The sequence below is a fragment of the Canis aureus genome, chromosome 5 (genome assembly GCF_053574225.1).
Source record: "Canis aureus isolate CA01 chromosome 5, VMU_Caureus_v.1.0, whole genome shotgun sequence".
NCBI lineage: Eukaryota > Metazoa > Chordata > Mammalia > Carnivora > Canidae > Canis > Canis aureus.
In genome coordinates, this window is record NC_135615.1 from 5,355,581 (window position 1) to 5,379,174 (window position 23,594).

General features: G+C 40.2%; 1 long non-coding RNA gene across 6 annotated transcripts in view; it reads right to left on the reverse strand.

Annotated features, from left to right (window-relative positions):
- Positions 1-31: 31 nt before the first annotated feature.
- The window catches only part of LOC144313636 (uncharacterized), a 47,993-nt gene continuing 24,430 nt past the window's right edge, over positions 32-23,594 (reverse strand). For 3 of the 6 annotated variants that reach the window (XR_013379262.1, XR_013379263.1, XR_013379261.1), the window contains exons 6-7: positions 6,333-6,593; positions 32-224 (exon numbers count right to left, since the gene is read on the reverse strand). This is a non-coding gene — a long non-coding RNA (uncharacterized LOC144313636). Of the gene's footprint in view, positions 225-6,332; positions 6,594-10,561; positions 10,643-23,594 lie in introns of those variants that run through there. The other 3 variants (XR_013379266.1, XR_013379265.1, XR_013379264.1) reach the window with 2 other exon arrangements.

The following is a 23,594-nucleotide window of genomic DNA, read 5'->3' on the forward strand; positions in this document are numbered from 1 at the left end:
CAACTCCCCCTCCCCCATGATTATGTTTCTAAAAGTTCAAGTCATAGACTGGAGCATAAATATCACCTTTGATACAAGCCTGTGCTTCCTTCAGCTTTCTGTCTTTGGCAATAAGCAGCAAACGTGACAGCTGCCCCAAGCTCCTGATCTTAATGTGTGCCACAGAGAGGAACAGCAAAGGCTGCCCATCTTTATCAACTTCTTCTGACTTGACTGTTGTTTCACTAGGAAATAAAAATAAATAAATAAATAAATAAATAAAATCTTAAGCTTACCTGGATGCTAGTGAAGTTAAACATAAGACATTCTGACAAATCATCCCTCTGGCTCATTATAAAACACAAAATATAAGTACTTCTTGTTAAAAGCTCATGTCTTTTCCTCATTTGTCCACACTCAGATCCCTAAGTTCCCAGGCTTATTAGCAACCATAGTTAGCAACATGATATACCCAGGAAGAACATTTTAAGCCACGTCTTGAATACTTACATGAACTCAATCACAGTTTTTGGTTTTGTTTTTCTAACAATGTGTTGGACAACTTTAAAAAAATCACTGGTTCTACAGGACCATTCATGTTTTGGGGATTTCTAAAGTTATTTTATTTATAAAGTTTACACCACAGTAATTAGTGGTTAGAAATCTTCTTGGCTACTCTGTGTTTATGAACAAAAAGCTATAAAAAAGAGAAAGAGAGAGAGACAAACTAGGTTCCCTCTGTGGATGTTTTCCCACTCCAAACCCCCTAATTTGGTTTACTTTAGGATAATAAGCAGTTTTTCTAAATGGACTTTTCCTGATCAGAAATTTCTGGGTCTCCTAGATTTGTCTTTCTGCCCATTTTAATTATTTTTTTTAGGTCAGCATTTAAGAAATATTAAGATGTTTTTACGGCAGTGATATTTCTATAGATTTCTACCACGTACAACATTAACTAAGCTACCTAGGTTTTTATTAGATATGGATATCCCTGGAAAAACTGCTCTCCTCTTAAGACCTGATCTAACATATTTTAAATTGTAAGGCAGATAAACAGATGTGGTGTATTGCCAGTTCATCAGAAAAAGTAAACCTGACAGACTCAGACTCAGATGTACTACCAGCACGATTTCACTAGAAAAGGAAGAAGATAGAGATCATGGAGGCAGACTAGTGGCTTGCCACGGATGTCCACATCCTAACACCCGAGGCCCACAAATGCCTTATCTTACATGGCAAGAGAGACCATGCAGATGGATTAAGTTAAGGATCTTGAGATGGGAAGACTATTCTGAAATGTGCAGGAGGGTCAAGTCAGAAAAGCCAACGTGACATGGAAACAGGGTTCAGAGTAACACAGAGCCAGAAGCTATGGAATGTAGGTGGCCTCCAGAAGCTGGAGAAGACAAGAATGGATCTTCCTTCAGCCCCCAGAAGGAACACAGCCCTGCCAACGCCTTGATTTTAACCCTACACACTTATTTTAGTCTTTTCACCTCCAGAACCCTAAGAAATTAAATCTGCATTATTTTAAGTCACTAAGTATGTGAAAATTTGTTACAGCAGCAATAGGAGGCTAATACAGGGACTTTTACCAGGCTTTCCCACTGTTCTTCCAGCAGTAACTTTCATAGTAACTCACATAGGAAGTAACTTACATAGTAATTGTACACAGAAGGTACTCAATAAATAGAAGAGGAATAAACGAATAGAAGATTTCTAGGCTGACCAGTGATGTGTGTTGTATACAAAATGTGTGTTTTCTCTAAAATAAAGCTTTTGGAATAATGTCTTCAGGTTTGAGATTTCTTAAAGGTCTGTGCCAGGTTGGTCACATGTGCTAAGTGGATGATGACAAGACTAAGTTATAAGCTGACTGAATGCCAACAATATCAAGCCACTGAACTTGAGAAGGTGAAACTCCTGGTAAGATATGGGAGAAGTCAAGGGCACAGGACACATATTTCATTGCTCCCACCAGTTGAAGCCTGTAACTCAGCAAAGCAGTAGGAACTAAATGCCAGCTCCAGGGAGGATGTGGAAGAGCAGGTTTGTTTCGGGGTTTGCAGTTTCTAATACTGGAAGAAAGAGATTCTGGAAAGAAAAAATACTATGCCCATCTTGTGAGGTCAAGATAAATGTGCTGCAAATGAAATCCACTGACCTGATCAAAAGACTTTCAAACTGTAATTGTGGAGGGCAGCTGAAAATACTATAGCTTTATGCTATAAGGTGAGAGAGCAGAAAAATGTCACATTTATTTCATCCCCAGTGTCTAGTTTAGTGTCCAGAACATAGTAATTACTCAATAAATGAGCCTAAAAAATAACAAGAGATATAAAGCTACAGTTGCAAAACTAGTTAGTAATTCTCAGGAACAAAAAACAAAGAGCTCAAGTAACAAACGTTATGGCCATCGATTTTAATAGCATAATTTGGACATTTCACCAAAATATGGGGCACCCATGTGGCTCTGTTGGTTAAGTGTCTGACTCTTGGTTTCTGATCAGGTCGTGATCTCAGGGTCATGAGATCAAGCCCTGGTTGAGCTCCACAGTCAGTGAGGCGTCTGCTTGTCCCTCTCCCTTTGTTCCACCCCCCCATCTGCTTGCTCTCTCTCTCTCTCTCTCTCTCTCAAATAAATAAAATCTTTTAGAAAAGTTTTACCAAAACATAATAATTATCATCTCATAAAACAATACAATTTTAAGATCAGAGATCATGTAACTGATCCTTCATGACATTGATAAGAGAACTAGAACAAGAAGGTAAAAGGATCAAACAATGCCCATTACCAAGGAGTATTGGGAAGTCAACAATAAAAAAGATGCCTGTAGAGATTTACAAAAGAAAAAAGAAAACTAGGAATCAGAAAGGTATGAATTGTGAGGGCGGTGGGCAGGACAGGGGGAAGAGGGTCACTGCTCGGGGCTCAACTCCTCATCTACACAGCACTCTTACCAGGAGAGAATTTTGTCCCAACTCAGACATATCATTGAGACAGCAGAGAGACATTAGAAGCTAAAATATCACAGTATTAAAGCTGACATGAGTCAAAATCGTAATTTTACCAAAAAAGAAAAGAACTGATAATAACATTGTCACTAAGTGATTCTGAACACTTATCCAGTCTTTATATTTCCTGAGCTACATTCTAATGAGTCAAAGCAACTGAGCTCTGTATACCACCACCATATGGTGTTAATCATTGAAGGGTGTCATTTGTCCTTAGCTTACAGTGGACTTGGGTTTCATTCTGGAGTGTTTTAGAAAGATTAGTTATCTCATTCTGTCTGATAAGAACAAAAGCAATTGAAAATGGTAATACAAGGAGACCTATGATTTCCATTAGAATGAAAGTGGAGTTATTTTCCCCAAAACAATGAACATGGAAAGACGATGACCAGTGTTATTATAGAATGAAGGGTTGTACATTGGAAATGATTCTAAAAGAAAAGAGTAAGTCATCTAACATGTGGACAGTGCCATGCCTATCTACTCAACAATGATCTGCACAAAAGAAGATGGGTGACGACATGTAAAACCTTTTTTCAGTGCATGATGAGCAGATCAGTTTCAATGTCAGATGTCTGTTAGCCTAATTCAGAAGAAGGCTGATCAATTTTTTAAGGACTGCTGCAAAGAGTACATTTGGAGATGTGCAACATCAAATGAGAAATGAGGCCTCAAGTGCGAATATAAAAGAGATCAACAAAAGAGGGTAGCTTACTTACTTCAACAGACTTTCCATGTAAATAAAACTGACTTGTTTTGGAACAAAAGGCTGAGAGAACATATAGTCCCAAGAGGAAGAAGAAATATCCTAAAACATCCAATAATATTGTGGTTTGGTAGAAATGCATCCAGAGGCTCCAAACTCAAAGCCTTTATGATGACTTAGGTATCCATATTTATGTGGACTTACAGAGCTGAATCCTATCTGAAAGGACAGCAGTTGACCCTCCACCCTTTAAATAAATGAATAAAAGGTGTCCTAAGGGCCAGCAGCCTAAGCAAGAACAGTGCATGTGTACAAAAGGGCAAAGAATGAGGTAGCCGGGACTCTTTTAATGGTACGTTCTTCCAGCCATTGAGGGCATCTCTGGTCTATATCACTTTTGTTATGTTGGTGGACACAGCATACCAAGTGGCTATGGGTTGCTGACAGTTCTTTGGTTTGGGGGGGTGGGGGTAGAGCAAGGGGAGTGGTCAAGACTTGGATGTGTAAACATTTAGAATTTTCCATAACTACCAAAATCTCAGCTGTATCCTTTGCCTTCTTCAGGACTATCAGTACCCACCTGGTTTTCATCCAGCCACAATGGCATGGTTTCCTTCAACTACAACAAATGCTACTTTCAGACCCTCTTTTCCCTTCCGAGGTCAAAGATATCACCAATAAAAGTCAGAAATAAGAATAATGGATAGAAAAACTGGCCCAAGGAAAAGGTGTCCAGTAAATTTGACAGAAGGAAGACAATCAAGAGGTAGTTGGTTCAAAACATATATGTGCCAAAATGTTGAGACTTCCTGCTTAAGAGGGACCTCTATGCATAAAGACTGTATGAAAAAAAAAAAAGACTGTATGCAGAGGTATAAGAATGGAAATAGAGCAAAAAGCAATTGGATAAGGATAAAGAAAGAGAAACAGTGATATGATTGAGGTATGTGTAACAGCCCACCTAAGTAGGTTGCAGATGTGGTCATGTTTGTCCTTGGAACACAAAATAAACAGAGGTAAGATACAATGACGCTCTTGATACTCTTATGACATCTGCTTTAAATTCATCTCTGTACTAAGTAGTTCATATGTTTTTGAACTATATGGTTTTGCAGATGAGTTCATCTTTCAAAGGTTAGAAAAAACAACATGTGACACTACACTGAACTTAAGTGGGAGCAATGAATAATGACAAGCACTTTGGGAGGAAGTGACCATAGGCAGAGTTAGAAATAAAATACAATTTTAGAAAAAGGCTTCAGGAAATTCAGAGAGAAGGTAGAGCATGACAACAGAACCAAACACTCCTGAAATACAGTTCAAAAAAGGTTTTTCAGTACTAAAAATGAAATTCAGAGTTTATTCTCACAAATAATCCCAAAGGGAAAAAGTGGAAAAGGCATATATAAGAAGATTTGACTGATTAGTGACCTGTCTTTGATAATGTCACACTTTAAAAGTTCATATGCAAAATTAAGGAGGAACACGGTGGCAGAAAAGAGGATCCCGATGCCTGAAAGTGGAAAATAAACTGAAGCTGACCAAAACAACAAAAAAGATTTACATATGCAAATGTCAATTACTCCTATATAATTATGATTACATTTATATAAATACATATATATTTTTTTATCTAAGCTCTCTAGAGCTAAGTTGACAGCTCCCTGTTTGAGGTAGAGGTAGGTTTTTCTTAAATCTCAGATTTGGAAGGTTCTCATTTGAGGACAATGCTAATTGCTAATTAGCCTCTCCCATATATTGAGGGAAATTTACCGCTCCCCAGGAATTAATAGATTTTAATACCAGAAGGGATTTTGCCTATAGCAGAGGTCACAAAACCAATGCCTACTGACACCTGTAGGGTTGTATAGATGAGTGGAAAGCCCAAACATAAAGCAACAACAATTGTTGGAGTGTGGTGAACTCAAGAATGCATCCCCTATCAAAAGAAATTCAAATCAAAATTTAAAAATTAGGAGTGCCAGGGCACCGGGGTGGCTCAGTGGTTGAGCATCTGCCTTCAGCTCAGGTCATGATCCCAGGGTCCTGGGATTGAGTCTCACAACAGGCTCTCTGTAGGGAGCCTGCTTCTCCCTCTGCCTGTATCTCTGCCTCTCTCTCTGTGTCTCTCATGAATAAATAACATCTAGATAGATAGATAGATAGATAGATAGATAGATAGATGATAGATAGATAGATAGATAGATAGATAGATAGATAGATAGATAGAAAGAAATAATTAGGGGTGCCTGGGTGGCTCAGTCGGTTAAGGGTCTGCCTTTGGCTCAAGTCATGATCTCAGGGTCCTGGGATAGAGCTCAGTGTCTGGCTGGCTCCCTACCCAGCCAGGAGTCTGCTTCTCCCTCTGCCCCTGCCCCTGCTCATCTTCTCTCTCTCTCTCTCTCTCTCATAAATACATACATACATACATACATACATACATACATACATAATTTTGTTGTGCTAAACAGAATGTTCCCAGATTTCAGCAGAGTGCCTCCTGATTGCAATTCCTGGGTCAGAATATTTCTGAGATTCACAGATGTTAAATTACTTGCCCAAAACCTACAACTCATTTATCAAAATATGTACAATAAAGACATTAAACTCTAGAAGCTCTTTACCAGCTTACCTGACAATATATCCTGATTCAAATGCTGAGGGGTCCAAGTTTGTTTTCCATTCAAGTGGTTCTACAAAAACATATTTTGCTTCTTGAGGATGTTTGTAGATAAAACTCTCCACAAACATCACAATTTCTTTCAATATCACTTCATTCAGTGGAGTAATTTCCAGGGTTCTGGTCCCATATCCAGCAGCAGTCCACTGTGCAGACCTTGTCAGAGCCACCCCCATGCTCAGTCAATGCTCAGATCTGAGCTCACCACACACCCTGCATCAGAGTGGAAAGAGTTAGAAACACAGGATGGCAATCACCTTTTTCCTGGAACCGTTCTCACTTTCAAGCCTTTAAGCCATCCAACACATATTCTGCTTCTTAATCTTAGTGGTCAATTTTTTTTCATCATCAAATTGCTCCTTAATGCAACAGAAATATTCATTTTTACTGGGCTAGCTCTAAGTAAAACTGACAGGCACTTGGATTTTCTAGTATCTATTTGCCCTAAGCAAATAACTTTCTCATTTCCCTGGGCCCCAGAAAGAAAAGCTCAAATAACTGGGCAGAAAACAGAAACAGAAAACTCCCAACAGTGGAAGGAAGAGCTGGGGGAAGATGGCATCAAGGCCTTTGGTCCAACAGGTTTGCTGGAGCCAAAGGCTCTTCTGGGCTGGGCAGTGCATAATTTAGAACCATGCTGTCAAACTGAACTCTGTTATTCTGACTTTCTTTAAAAAGAGAACATTATCTGCAACATTGAGTAAAAGCCGAGTTAGCAAGCAAGTTCTCACTGTGAACATTTAAGGCTTTTTTTTCCCTGATAGTCTATACTTGTTTGATTTTTCACTAATAGGATCATGAAAGGCTTCCTTCCAGAATATTAGAATGGTGATAAAGTTAAATATAGAATAGAATTAGCTTTCCCCCATTATTACTAAAGCTCCGAAGTACCAGGACCCTTCGGAAATGACTTGGGGATTTTGGGTTTTGTACTGCACTAAATCTAGTAACAGGATATCTAGATCAGTGGCTCTCAATGAGGCAATACTCATAATTCAGAAATATTATTAAGGATATTTCATTATCAAAATGATAGGAAGGGGACATCATTGGGATTTAGTAATGAGGACCAAGAATGTCAGACATCAGGGCACCCGGGTGGCTCAGTGGTTGAGTCTGCCTTTGGCTCAGGGTGTGATCCTGGGGTCCCAGGAGCGGGTCCTGGGATTGAGTCCCGCATCAGGCTCCCCACAGGGAGCCTGCTTCTCTCTCTGCCTACGTCTCTGCCTCTCTCTGTCTCTCATAAATAAACAAACTCTTAAAAAATAATGTCTGATGTCCTGCAATGTGCACAACAGTCCCCAGACAGAATTATACTACACTCTTTAGGCATCTGGTGGGCGAAAAACTTCAGATAAGTAATACCTGCGCTAAGAATCTAACTCCACTTTACAAAGTAATTTTTCCACAGTTTTGACATACACTGAATTTTCCAGGATTGCAACTATCATGTAAGTCAAAGGAAGGTTGTATATATTCTGTCTTATATGGAAGTCTACCAAGAGCTCAGTATTTTGGAAAATCACACCATTGATGGCCATGCTGGTCACACAATTTAAGTTTCAATGATGTGTTTACATCAGCCTGCATTTGGAGCTACTGCATTCACAGTATATAATTCTATGTAAGGCTGGAGCACCTGACTACTTCACTACATATTCTAGTGTAGTGGTACCTGAGCATTTACATACTATTACTGTATTGCAATTATTTACCTTTTAATTTTCCTTTATTTTACAGTTAGGGGACATCATTGGGATTTAGTGATGAGGACCAAGAATGTCAGACATCAGGGCACCTGGGTGGCTCAGTGGTTGAGTGTCTGCCTTTGGGCTCAGGCTATGATCCTGGGGTCCCAGGAAGTAGCCAATATCATTTTGATAATGAAATATGGTTAATAATACTTCTGAGTTATGAGTACTGCCTCACTGAGAGCCACTGATCTAGATATCCTATCTACATTTAAAGATATCCTATCCTACATTTAAACTATGCACACATGTAGAATTACTACCTAGGATTTTGATTTTGGAGTAGCAAAGAAGGCATTACAAAATATTTGTTATAAAAAATGATAGTTCTCAGGGCTAAGAATGGCTGATATATGTGTACATAAATAGGTATATATATTTTTATATCTGTGTATATACTTATATATACAAATACATACAATTATAAAATATATACAATTAGGGTACAGATTTTTTCGTGTGCATTTATTTTAGTATTCTAGTAGTTTGTTTCTATTGCTTGATTCCAAACATGTAAGCCTGTACTGATGCTTACATCAGTAACACTGTTGAGTTTGCCAGTATTAAGAGAGTAAGTGCAAGCTAAGAATAAGTGCAAACAGCTTTATCACATATAGAAAGTCTTATGTGCACAATTTATTTTTAATCTTAAGCATACCACTTGTTTCAGTGGTCTTATAAAACTACAACATGTGTATCATTTCCTTCTTGTACTTTTTAAAAGGAAAATGTGGACATACATAGATTATATAAGACTGTAGCAGCAGTCAACACCCCATACAGCAACTTCCTGAAAGACACTTTAAAAAGAGCTAAGAAATGCAAAAAGGTCTTCATCATGATAAATGTCTATACAAAAATAACACGTTTGTATCTCTTCAAATTGTTTTTCTAAATCTGGAAAGGCAGGAGCTGCAACAATGAACAGGCTTGATTTGAGGTCTAAGAAAATTTCAGGAGGGTCTGGGACAACCCAGAAGGCAAAAAATATTATTAGGGGGGAAAAGTGTATCAAAATCTTGAACAAGATAGGTAGAAAAAGCCTTTAAAAATGAGAGTGAGAGCAGAGAGAGAAAGAAAGAGGGACAGCCTGGGCGGCTCAGCTGTTGAGCGTCTGCCTTTGGCTCAGGGCATGATCCTGGGTCTGGAATCGAATCCTGCATCCAGTTCCTTGTGAGGAGCCTGCCTCTCTCTGTGTCTCTCATGAATAACATCTTTTTTTTAAAAAAAAGAGAGACGGACAGAGAAAGAGAAAGAAGTACTTTGTAGGCGTAAGTGAATAAATTACAAAAAGAAAACAGTGTAATCTAAAGCTTTTCATGTTAAGTCTAGGACATTTCTAATAGCCTCATTTAGCAGGAGAACCGTATTTATTCCACTAGTCCCAGGGGTGTTAAAAAAAAAAAAAAAAAGGTCTGTGTAACTCAGGTAAAAATACAAAACTAAATTTTTTTTTTTTTAATCAAAACAGGCTGTTCCCCAGTTTCTACCCACTGCCAATCCAGGAGTCCTTTTGGCCTAAGAACCACAGTTACAACGAATACACATGAATATGTAGTAAGTATCTTTGAATTAAGGTGCGACTGTTGAAAAGTTTAATGATTAAATGGAGAAAAGTTTCTGTGCACGTGTTCTCATAAATGGAAAATCATTTATATTCATTTTGTCTATTATTCTACTCATTTTCTGTCCGAATCAAATCACTGTAACACAGCTTGTTTTTCTTTTTTAAGGATTAGCTGCAAGCTTCCCGTAGCATTAAAAAAAATGAAACCCGTCCGTGAATAATTTCTGTAACGCTTGAGCAGAAACAGAGCTAAGGGAAGGTGAGCATCCACGCTGAGATCTAGAAATGTGGCTGGTAACACAGATTGGGAGTCGGCGCATACACGTGCCATTCTGGGAATGATGAAGCTACAGAAAAATCAGAATTTCAGAACTGGCATGTGCAGGGCCCTGAATCCACGTACACTTAAAGCCTGCGTGAAAACACCGAGCAGACGGCGACAGGCGTTAGTTAGAGCCGGAGCTCAGTCTGTAGGGGTGAGGGGGCAGGGGGCGCCGGCAGGAAGGCGCAGGGAGGAGGACGGTAGGTGGAAGGAGGGCGAGCTGCAGGGGCGGAGGGTAGGAGGACGGGGAGGCGCCGGGAGTCGCCTGAGCCGCGGAGAGGGGCTCGGCTCGGGAGCCGAGGAGCAGGAGGCGCCCGGGCAGGGGGTCTGCGGGGAGGGGAGGGGAGGGAGAGGGCCGGGACAGGGCGGGCCGCGGCCCGAGGAGACGAGGGGAGCGGGCGAGAGAGGCCCCCATTGCTCGAACCCCGCCGCGTTAGGCTGCAAGGACCCCTGCGCGGGGCGGGCGGGAGCGGCGGGGCCCGGCGCGGAGAGGCGGCGGCGAGTCCCCGGCGGCCGCCCTGCGCCCAACGGCCGCACTCACCTGCAGCGCCCCGCTCCGCGTCCGCACTGCGCCCAGCGCCCCGCGCCCCGCGCCGCCAGCCGCGCGCCCGCCAGTTGCTAGGGCGCGCGGTAAACACTCAACGCCCCGCCGCGCGGAGTGTCGCCGCCCCGCGGAGGGGAGGCCCGAGCCCGCCCCCGCCCCCGCCCCCCCCCCGCCCCCGCCCCCCCCCGCCCCCCCGTCTCCCCCCCTCCCGTCTCTTAAGAATCAATAAACAAAAACTTAAAAAAAAAATAACACACTAAAAGAGATCATTGTCTTTTCAAATGCCCTAATCTCAAAAGATCAAAAGGCCCAAAGGAAAACAGTTAAAGATGGTTCCATCAAACGAGCAAAATAAAGCACCACAACCAACCCTTAAGAAATGAAGATCTATGAATTACCTGAGAAGTAATTTAAAATAATAATTCTAAAGATGCTCTACTAAAGATGCTAAAAGACAACACAAAAGATACCTAAATGAAATCAGGGAAATAATGCATGAACAAAATAAGAATATTGACACAAAAACACTTTTTAAAAAAGGTAAATAAACTTTGTAGCTGAAGAATACAATGATTAAACTGAAAAATGCACTAAACAGATTCAACTTCAGATTTGATCAAGCAAAAAAAAAAAAAAAAAAAGATTTGATCAAGCAGAAGAAAGAATCAGCAAACTAGAAAACATCATGTGAAATTACTGAGTCACAGGAATGGAAAAAAAAAAGGAATGATGGAAAGTAAAGAGAGTCTATGGGCTATACAGGACACTACAAAAAGTCTATCTATGCATTATGGGAGACCCAGGAAAAGTAGGAAAGAGATAGAGAGCCTATTTAAAGAAATAGTGGCTGAAATTTTTCCAAATTTGAGGCAAAAAAATGGATATATAAATTCAAGAAGCTGAATGAACTCCAATTAGGGTAAATGCAAAGAGACCAACACTGAAACACATTATAATGAAACTGAAAAGCTGTGCTCACTTCAGCACCACATATAGTAAACTGAAAAGTTACAGGAAAAAAGCAATCTTGAATGTAGCATGAGAAAATGGACTCCTCATGTAAATGAGAACCTCTGTTGATTCAAAGCCAATGTCTCTGCAGATATTTTGCAGGTCAGAGGGCAGCAGTATGGTATATTCAATATGCTGAAAGAAAAGAACTACCAAGAATACTGTATCTATAAAGTCATCCTTTAAAGATGAAGACAGGGATCCCTGGGTGGCGCAGCGGTTTGGCGCCTGCCTTTGGCCCAGGGCGCGATCCTGGAGACGCGGGATCGAATCCCACATCGGGTTCCCGGTGCATGGAGCCTGCTTCTCCCTCGGCCTATGTCTCTGCCTCTCTCTCTCTCTCTCTCTCTCTCTCTCTCTGTGACTATCATAAATAAAAAAAAATTAAAATAAAATAAAAAAAAAACAGGCAAAACTATAAAAAAATAATAAAATAAAAAAAATAAAGATGAAGACATTAAGACTTTCCCAGCCAGATAAAAGCTGATGGAGTCAATCACCACTGGACATGCCACACAAAAAATACTAAAGGATTGCCCTTGGAGATGAAACAAAGGACCCTAGACAACACAAAACCATAGAAAATATAAAGCTCTCCAGTAAAGGTAAATACTTAGGCCAAAAACAGAACCCTAACGTTGGTGCATAAATCATTTTTCATTCTTTTATAGGATTTAAAAGGAAAAAGCATTAAAGTATAAATCTATGTTAACAGACACACAATATGAAAAGGCACAATTTGTGACATCACTAACAAAGCAGGGAAGGTGGAGGGACAGAGACATAAAGGAGTAGAGTTTTTGTATGCAACTAAAGCCATCAGGTTAAAATAAACTGAAATCATGAAGATATTTTATGTAATACCCAGAGAAACCACAAAAAAAAAAAAACTGTAGAAAATACACAAAAGGTAATTAAAAGGGCATGTGTCCAAAAAAAAACTCACTAAAACACAAAGAAAAGGCAGTAGTAAAAGAAAAGAGGGACAAAAAACTTACAAGACATACAGAAAACAATTAAGAAAATGGGAATAAAATACCATCCTTATCAGTAATTACTTTTTCTTAAAGATTTTATTTATTTATTCAGGAGAGACACAGAGAGGCAGAGACATAGGCAGAGGGAGAAGCAGACTCCTCGCAGGAAGCCTAATGTGGGACTCGATCCCAGAACTCCAGGATCATGCCCTGAGCCAAAGGCAGATGCTCAACCGCTGAGCCACCCAGGCGTCGCTATCAGTAATTACTTTAAATGTAAATGGATTAAACTCCCTAATCAAAAGACAGAGTGGCTGAATGGATTTAAAAAAACAAGTCTCATTCATTTGGGGAATATAAAAAATAGTGAAAGGGAATAAAGGGGAAAGGAGAGAAAATGAGTGGGAAATATCAGTGAGGGTACAGGACATGGGAGACACCTAACTCTGGGAAACGAACAAGGGGTGGTAGAAAGGCAGGTTGGGCGGGAGGGTGGGATTACTGGGTGACAGGCACTAAGGGGGGCACTTGATGGCATGAGCACTGGGTGTTATGCCATATATATATATATATATATATAGGCAAATCAAACTCCAATAAAAAAACATACAAAAAAAAAAAAAAGACCAACCACATGCTGTCTACTAGATACAAACTTTAGATCTAATGATACACATAAGCTGAAAATGAAAAGATGGAAAAAAGATATCCCATGAAAATGTTAACCAAAAGAGAGCAGGGTGGCCATACTAATAGACAAAAGAGATGAAGTCAAAAACTAACAAAACACAAAATAGGACATTATATAATGATAAAAGGGTCAATTCACCAAGAAGCTTTGACAATTATAAATATGTAAACACCTGACATCAGAACTCCTAAATTTTTGAAGCAAACACTGGCATCAACACAGTAAGAGAAGACTTCAATGTCATTCATTCAAAAGAAAGAACCACCAAACAAAAATCAATGAGATAACAGAGGACTTGAACAATACTGTAGACTAAATGCACCAAACAATCATACATGGAGGACTCTATGCAACAACAAGAAAATGCACATTTTTCTCAAGCACACACAGAACATTTTCCAGGACAGACCACATGTTAGACCACAAAACAAGTCTTAACAAATTTAAGAAGTCTGAACTCACACCAAGTATCTTTTCTGACCTCAATGGAATGAAACCAGAAATGAAAAACAGAAGGAAAAATAAAAATCCACAAATATGTGGAAATTAAGCAACACAGATTTAAACAACCAGTGAGCCAAAGAATAAATCACAAGGGAAATTAGAAAATATCTTCAGGCAAATAAAAATGAAAACACAATGTATCAAATCTTATATAACGAAAGCAGTGCTAAGAGTGAGGTTTATAGCTATAAACACTTACATTTAAAAAAAAGAGAGAGAGAGAGAAATCTAAAATCAGTAACCCAACTTTATAACTCAAGGAACTACAAAAAGAACAATGTTAGCAAAGAAAGGAAATTATTAGAGCAAAGATATAACAGAAAAAATTAATGAAACAAAAGTTGTTTTCAAAAGATCAACAAAATTAATAAACCCTTAGCTAGGCTAAGAATAAAAGATGACTCAAATAACTAAAATCAGAAATGAAAAAGGAGACATAACAACTGATGTCACAGAAATTAAAAGGACCATAATAGACTCTTAACAACCATACACCAATAAGTTTGATAACGTAGAATGGATAAATCCCTAGAAATAAACAACCTACAAAGTCAATGGCTTAAATTTAAAATCTGAACAGACCAATATCCAATAAGGATATGAAACAGTAATCAAAAACCTCCAGCATATTAAAGCCCAGGGCCACATGACTTCATGAGAGCATTCTACTAACCATGTAGAGAATTAACACCAAAACTCATCAAATTCTTCCCCAAATTTGAAGAGCAAGGAATACTTCCAAGCTCATTCTGAGGCCAACATTCCTCTGATAGCAAAGCAAAACAAGATACTACAAGAAAACTATAGACCAATATGCCTGAAGAACAGTAATTTTAAAATCCTTTTAAAATACTAGCAAACTGAGTTGAATGGCACATTTAAAGGATTACACACCATTACCAAGTTGAATTTATCCTACGGATGTAAGGATGGTTCATCATACAAAATGTGATATATCATGTTATCTGAATGAAGAACAAAACCACATGATCATCTCAATCCATTTGACTAATTAAATACCTTTCACAATTAAAGCAATAAACTAGCAATAGAAGGAAACTATCTCAATATATAAAGGCCATATATAAAAAGTTCACAGCTAACATCATACTCCATGCTAAAAGACTGAAAGCTTTTCCTCGAAGATGAACAAAGTATTGATGTTCACCCTCACTACCGCTATTCAAGAGAGCACTAGAAGTAAAAATTTCTTTGCAATTTGGCAAGAAATAAATTAGGAAAGAAGAAGTTATCTCTGCTCACAGGTGACACTACATGATCTTATATGCACAAAGCCCAAAAGATTACACATACACACACACCCAAATTATTAGACTACTAAACAAATTCAGCAAACTTGCAGGATACAAAATCACCACAAAATAAAATAACTGAGTTTTCAAACACAAACCACAAACAAAAGGACAATAAGAAAACAATCGCATTGACAAAAGTGTCAAAAAGAATAAGAGACTTAAGAATAAACTCAACTAACAAAGTAAAAGACCCATAGAGTGAAAAACTGCAAAACACTGCTGAAAAAAATTAAAGATGCAAATAAAATTGTTAAAATGTCCATTGCACCCAAAGCAATCAACAGATTCATTATAACTCTTATCAAAAATCCTATTTTTGGCAGAAACAGAAAAACTGCCCTAAAATGGGATCTCAAGAAACTCTGAAAACCCAAAACAATATTGAAAAAGAAGAAAAAAGTTTGAGACTTCACAGTTCCTGATATCAAATCATATTATGAAGCTTCAGTAATCAAAACACAGATAGACTGGCATAAAGACAGACATACAGACCAACGAAACAGAATAGAGAACCCAGGAAAAATACTCTCTGGCATATAATCTCAAAAACACTCTCAGGGGGATCCCTGGGTGGCGCAGTGGTTTGGTGCCTGCCTTTGGCCCAGGGTGCGATCCTGGAGACCCGGGATCGAATCCCACGTCGGGCTCCCGGTGCATGGAGCCTGCTTCTCCCTCTGCCTGTGTCTCTGCTTCTCTCTCTCTCTCTCTCTCTCTCTCTCTGTGTGACTATCATAAAAAAATAAAAATAAAAATAAAAAAACACTCTCAGGATGAATGATCTTCAACCAAGGTGCCAGAACTACTCAATAGGGAAAGGACAATCACTTCAACAAGTGGTGTTGGCAAAACTGAATATTCACATGCAAAAGAGTTATGTTGGATCCTTACCATATACTGTATACAAAAATTAACATGAAATAAGACCTGTAAAACTCTTAACAAGAAAACAGGTTTCCCTGCTCACATGTAAGCTTCAAGACATTGAATTTGGGAATGATTTCTTGGATATGAAACCAAAAGCAGAGGCAACAAATAAAAATAAATAGGACTACATAAAATCTTTGAAAACTTCTGGGAAACAAAGTAAGCAATCAACAGAGTGAAAAGATAACCTACAGAATGGAAGAAAATATTTGCATATCATATATCTGATAAGGGGTTAATATCCAGAATATGTAAAGAGCTCCTACAACTCAACAAAAATACATGAGCAAAGAACTTGAACAGACATTTCTCCAATGATCACATGAAAAGACGTTCAATATCATTAATCATTAAAGAAAGTACAAATAAAATTACAAAGAGGTATCACCTTATAGCCACTATCTAAAAACAAAACAAAACACAAAAAATAACAACTGCTGGCAATAATGTAAAGAAACTGGAACTTTGTGCCCTGTTGGTGAGAATCTACAGTGGTCCAGCCACTATGGAAAACAGTATGAGGGGGGAGGAGCAAGATGGCGGAAGAGTAGGGTCTCCAAATCACCTGTCTCCACCAAACTACCTAGAAAACCTTCAAATTATCCTGAAAATCTATGAATTCGGCCTGGGATTTAAAGACAGACCAGCTGGAATGCTACAGTGAGAAGAGTTCGCGCTTCTATCAAGGTAGGAAGACGGGGAAAAAGAAATAAAGAAACAAAGGCCTCCAAGGGGGAGGGGCCCAGGAGGAGCCGGGCTGAGGCCGGGGCGAGTGTCCCCAGGACAGGAGAGCCCCGTCCCGGAGGAGCAGGAGCTGCACCGACCTTCCCGGGCGGAAAGGGGCTCGCAGGGAGGTGGAGCAGGACCTAGGAGGGCGGGGATGCCCTCGGGCTCCCGGGGACACTAACAGGCACCTACGCCCCGGGAGAGTGCGCCGAGCTCCCTAAGGGCTGCAGCGCGCACGGCGGGACCCGGCGGGTCCCGGAGCAGCTCGGAGGGGCTCGGGCGGCGGCTCCGCGAAGGGGGCTGCGCGGCCCCGGGAGCAGCTCGGAGGGGCTCGGGCAGAGGAAGAGGCTCCGTGCAGAGGGGGCTGCGCGGTTCCAGGAGCAGCTCGGAGGGGCTTGGGCGGCAGCTCCGCGGAGGGGGCTGCGTGGCCCGGGAGCGCGAATCCAACAGCGCAGGCTCCGGAGCACAGGGCGCCGGGACACAGCCCAGGATCCGGCCTCCCCCGGGACAGGCAGAGGCCGGGAGGGCCCAGGACAGCAAGGAGGCTCCTGCCCCAGCTGAGCACATCAGCGGCCCCGCCCCGGAGCCTCCAGGCCCTGCAGACGGAGAGCTCCGGAGTTCCTGCGGGGGCTGAATCCAGGTTTCCAGAGCTGCCCCGCCACTGGGGCTGTTCCTCCTGCGGCCTCACGGGGTAAACAACCCCCACTGAGCCCTGCACCAGGCAGGGGCACAGCAGCTCCCCCAACTGCTAACACCTGAAAATCAGCACAACAGGCCCCTCCCCCAGAACACCAGCTAGACGGACAACTTCCAGGAGAAGCCAAGGGACTTAAAGTACACAGAATCAGAAGATACTCCCCGGTGGTTCTTTTTTTGTTTTTTTGTTTTGTTTTTGTTTTGTTTTGCTTTTTGATTTGTTTCCTTCCCCCACCCCCTTTTTTTCTCCTTTCTTTTTCTTTCTCTTTTTCTTCCTTTTTTTTTTCGTTTTTTTCTTACCTTTTTTTTCTTTCTCTTTTCTTTCCTTCTTTCTCTCCTCTCTTTTTCTCTTTTACCCAATACAACTTGCTTTTGGCCACTCTGCACTGAGCAAACTGACTAGAAGGAAAACCTCACCTCAAAAGAAAGAATCAGAAACAGTCCTCTCTCCCACAGAGTTACAAAATCTGGATGACAATTCAATGTCAGAAAGCCAATTCAGAAGCACTATTATACACCTACTGGTGGGTCTAGAAAAAAGTATAAAGGACTCAAGAGACTTCATGACTGCAGAATTTAGAGCTAATCAGGCAGAAATTAAAAATCAATTGAATGAGATGCAATCCAAACTAGAAGTCCTAACGACGAGGGTTAACGAGGTGGAAGAACGAGTGAGTGACATAGAAGACAAGTTGATAGCAAAGAGGGAAACTGAGGAAAAAAGAGACAAACAATTAAAAGACCATGAAGATAGATTAAGGGAAATAAACGACAGCCTGAGGAAGAAAAACCTACGTTTAATTGGGGTTCCCGAGGGCGCCGAAAGGGACAGAGGGCCAGAATATGTATTTGAACAAATTCTAGCTGAAAACTTTCCTAATCTGGGAAGGGAAACAGGCATTCAGATCCAGGAAATAGAGAGATCCCCCCCTAAAATCAATAAAAACCGTTCAACACCTCGACATTTAATTGTGAAGCTTGCAAATTCCAAAGATAAAGAGAAGATCCTTAAAGCAGCAAGAGACAAGAAATCCCTGACTTTTATGGGGAGGAGTATTAGGGTAACAGCAGACCTCTCCACAGAGACCTGGCAGGCCAGAAAGGGCTGGCAGGATATATTCAGGGTCCTAAATGAGAAGAACATGCAACCAAGAATACTTTATCCGGCAAGGCTCTCATTCAAAATGGAAGGAGAGATAAAGAGCTTCCAAGACAGGCAGCAACTAAAAGAATATGTGACCTCCAAACCAGCTCTGCAAGAAATTTTAAGGGGGACTCTTAAAATTCCCCTTTAAGAAGAAGTTCAGTGGAACAGTCCACAAAAACAAAGACTGAATAGATATCATGATGACACTAAACTCATATCTCTCAATAGTAACTCTGAATGTGAACGGGCTTAATGACCCCATCAAAAGGCGCAGGGTTTCAGACTGGATAAAAAAGCAGGACCCATCTATTTGCTGTCTACAAGAGACTCATTTTAGACAGAAGGACACCTACAGCCTGAAAATAAAAGGTTGGAGAACCATTTACCATTCGAATGGTCCTCAAAAGAAAGCAGGGGTAGCCATCCTTATATCAGATAAACTAAAATTTACCCCAAAGACTGTAGTGAGAGATGAAGAGGGACACTATATCATACTTAAAGGATCTATCCAACAAGAGGACTTAACAATCCTCAATATATATGCTCCGAATGTGGGAGCTGCCAAATATATAAATCAATTATTAACCAAAGTGAAGAAATACTTAGATAATAATACACTTATACTTGGTGACTTCAATCTAGCTCTTTCTATACTCGATAGGTCTTCTAAGCACAACATCTCCAAAGAAACGAGAGCTTTAAATGATACATTGGACCAGATGGATTTCACAGATATCTACAGAACTTTACATCCAAACTCAACTGAATACACATTCTTCTCAAGCGCACATGGAACTTTCTCCAGAATAGACCACATATTGGGTCACAAATCGGGTCTGAACCGATACCAAAAGATTGGGATTGTCCCCTGCATATTCTCGGACCATAATGCCATGAAATTAGAACTAAATCACAACAAGAAGTTTGGAAGGACCTCAAACACGTGGAGGTTAAGGACCATCCTGCTAAAAGATAAAAGGGTCAACCAGGAAATTAAGGAAGAATTAAAAAGATTCATGGAAACTAATGAGAATGAAGATACAACCGTTCAAATTCTTTGGGATGCAGCAAAAGCAGTCCTAAGGGGGAAATACATCGCAATACAAGCATCCATTCAAAAACTGGAAAGAACTCAAATACAAAAGCTAACCTTACACGTAAAGGAGCTAGAGAAAAAACAGCAAATAGATCCTACACCCAAGAGAAGAAGGGAGCTAATAAAGATTCGAGCAGAACTCAACGAAATCGAGACCAGAAGAACTGTGGAACAGATCAACAGAACCAGGAGTTGGTTCTTTGAAAGAATTAATAAGATAGATAAACCATTAGCCAGCCTTATAAAAAAGAAGAGAGAGAAGACTCAAATTAATAAAATCATGAATGAGAAAGGAGAGATCACTACCAACACCAAGGAAATACAAACGATTTTAAAAACATATTATGAACAGCTATACGCCAATAAATTAGGCAATCTAGAAGAAATGGACGCATTCCTGGAAAGCCACAAACTACCAAAACTGGAACAGGAAGAAATAGAAAACCTGAACAGGCCAATAACCAGGGAGGAAATTGAAGCAGTCATCAAAAACCTCCCAAGACACAAGAGTCCAGGGCCAGATGGCTTCCCAGGAGAATTTTATCAAACGTTTAAAGAAGAAATCATACCTATTCTCCTAAAGCTGTTTGGAAAGATAGAAAGAGATGGAGTACTTCCAAATTCGTTCTATGAAGCCAGCATCACCTTAATTCCAAAGCCAGACAAAGACCCCGCCAAAAAGGAGAATTACAGACCAATATCCCTGATGAACATGGATGCAAAAATTCTCAACAAGATACTGGCCAATAGGATCCAAGAGTACATTAAGAAAATGATTCACCATGACCAAGTAGGATTTATCCCTGGGACACAAGGCTGGTTCAACACCCGTAAAACAATCAATGTGATTCATCATATCAGCAAGAGAAAAAACAAGAACCATATGATCCTCTCATTGGATGCAGAGAAAGCATTTGACAAAATACAGCATCCATTCCTGATCAAAACTCTTCAGAGTGTAGGGATAGAGGGAACATTCCTCGACATCTTAAAAGCCATCTATGAAAAGCCCACAGCAAATATCATTCTCAATGGGGAAGCACTGGGAGCCTTTCCCCTAAGATCAGGAACAAGACAGGGATGTCCACTCTCACCACTGCTGTTCAACATAGTACTGGAAGTCCTAGCCTCAGCAATCAGACAACAAAAAGACATTAAAGGCATTCAAATTGGCAAAGAAGAAGTCAAACTCTCCCTCTTCGCCGATGACATGATACTCTACATAGAAAACCCAAAAGTCTCCACCCCAAGATTGCTAGAACTCCTACAGCAATATGGTAGCGTGACAGGATACAAAATCAATGCCCAGAAGTCAGTGGCATTTCTATACACTAACAATGAGACTGAAGAAAGAGAAATGAAGGAGTCAATCCCATTTACAATTGCACCCAAAAGCATAAGATACCTAGGAATGAACCTAACCAAAGATGTAAAGGATCTATACCCTCAAAACTATAGAACACTTCTGAAAGAAATTGAGGAAGACACAAAGAGATGGAAAAATATTCCATGCTCATGGATTGGCAGAATTAATATTGTGAAAATGTCAATGTTACCCAGGGCAATATACACGTTTAATGCAATCCCTATCAAAATACCATGGACTTTCTTCAGAGAGTTAGAACAAATTATTTTAAGATTTGTGTGGAATCAGAAAAGACCCCGAATAGCCAGGGGAATTTTAAAAAAGAAAACCATATCTGGGGGCATCACAATGCCAGATTTCAGGTTGTACTACAAAGCCGTGGTCATCAAGACAGTGTGGTACTGGCACAAAAACAGACACATAGATCAGTGGAACAGAATAGAGAATCCAGAAGTGGACCCTGAACTTTATGGGCAACTAATATTCGATAAAGGAGGAAAGACTATCCATTGGAAGAAAGACAGTCTCTTCAATAAATGGTGCTGGGAAAATTGGGACATCCACATGCAGAAGAATGAAACTAGACCACTCTCTTTCACCATACACAAAGATAAACTCAAAATGGATGAAAGATCTAAATGTGAGACAAGATTCCATCAAAATCCTAGAGGAGAACACAGGCAACACCCTTTTTGAACTCGGCCACAGTAACTTCTTGCAAGATACATCCACGAAGGCAAAAGAAACAAAAGCAAAAATGAACTATTGGGACTTCATCAAGATAAGAAGCTTTTGCACAGCAAAGGATACAGTCAACAAAACTCAAAGACAACCTACAGAATGGGAGAAGATATTTGCAAATGACATATCAGATAAAGGGCTAGTTTCCAAGATCTATAAAGAACTTCTCAAACTCAACACCAAAGAAACAAACAATCCAATCATGAAATGGGCAAAAGACATGAACAGAAATCTCACAGAGGAAGACATAGACATGGCCAACATGCACATGAGAAAATGCTCTGCATCACTTGCCATCAGGGAAATACAAATCAAAACTACAATGAGATACCGCCTCACACCAGTGAGGATGGGGAAAATTAACAAGGCAGGAAACAACAAATGTTGGAGAGGATGCGGAGAAAAGGGAACCCTCTTACACTGTTGGTGGGAATGTGAACTGGTGCAGCCACTCTGGAAACCTGTGTGGAGGTTCCTCAAAGAGTTAAAAATAGACCTGCCCTACGACCCAGCAATTGCACTGTTGGGGATTTACCCCAAAGATACAAATGCAATGAAACGCCGGGACACCTGCACCCCGATGTTTCTAGCAGCAATGGCCACGATAGCCAAACTGTGGAAGGAGCCTCGGTGTCCAACGAAAGATGAATGGATAAAGAAGATGTGGTTTATGTATACAATGGAATATTACTCAGCTATTAGAAATGACAAATACCCACCATTTGCTTCAACGTGGATGGAACTGGAGGGTATTATGCTGAGTGAAGTAAGTCAGTCGGAGAAGGACAAACATTATATGTTCTCATTCATTTGGGGAATATAAATAATAGTGAAAGGGAAAATAAGGGAAGGGAGAAGAAATGTGTGGGAAATATCAGAAAGGGAGACAGAACGTTAAGACTGCTAACTCTGGGAAACGAACTAGGGGTGGTAGAAGGGGAGGAGGGCGGGGGGTGGGAGTGAATGGGTGACGGGCACTGGGTGTTATTCTGTATGTTAGTAAATTGAACACCAATAAAAAAAAATAAATAAATAAAAAAGAAAAAAAAAAAAAAAAGAAAACAGTATGAAAGTTCCTCGAAAATTAAAAATGAAATTGCCATGTGACCCTGAACAATTCCACTTTGGCTTATATACCCAAAAGAATTGAAAGTAGGAGCTCAAAGAGATATTTGCAAATTCACATTCATTGCAGCATTATTCACAATAGCCAAGAGGTTAAAGCAAATCAAATGTCCATCAATAGATGAATAAACAAAATGTGGTTTATACACACACACAGACACACACAAACAATGGAATATCATTCACCTTTAAAAAAAGGAGGAGATCCTGTCACATGCTATAACATGAGTGAAACTTGAGAATATTACACTAAGTGAAATAAGCCAGTCAGAAAAAGAAAACTGTGTAGCTGTATTTTTATAAGGTATCAAAAGTAGCCAAACTCACAGAAACAGAAAATAGAATGGTGGTTGCCAAGGGTGAGGAGGGCAGGAGAAACGGGGAGTTGTTTGATGTGTACAGAGTTTCAGTTTTGCCATATTAAAAAAAAGTTCTGGAGATCTGTTACACAACAATATGAATATACTTAATACTACTGAACTGAATGCTTAACAGTGGCCACTATGGTAAATTCTATGTTACACACTTTACAATTAAAAACATGAGTGTGACACTCAAAGACAGACTAAGGAAGAAATGAAATTACTACAAATTAAACAGTAGCCAGGGGCAGCCCGGGTGGCTCAGCAGTTTAGCGCCGTCTTCAGCCCAGGTTGTGATCCTGGGGACAAGGGATCGAGTCCCATATTGGGCTCCCTGCATGGAGCCTG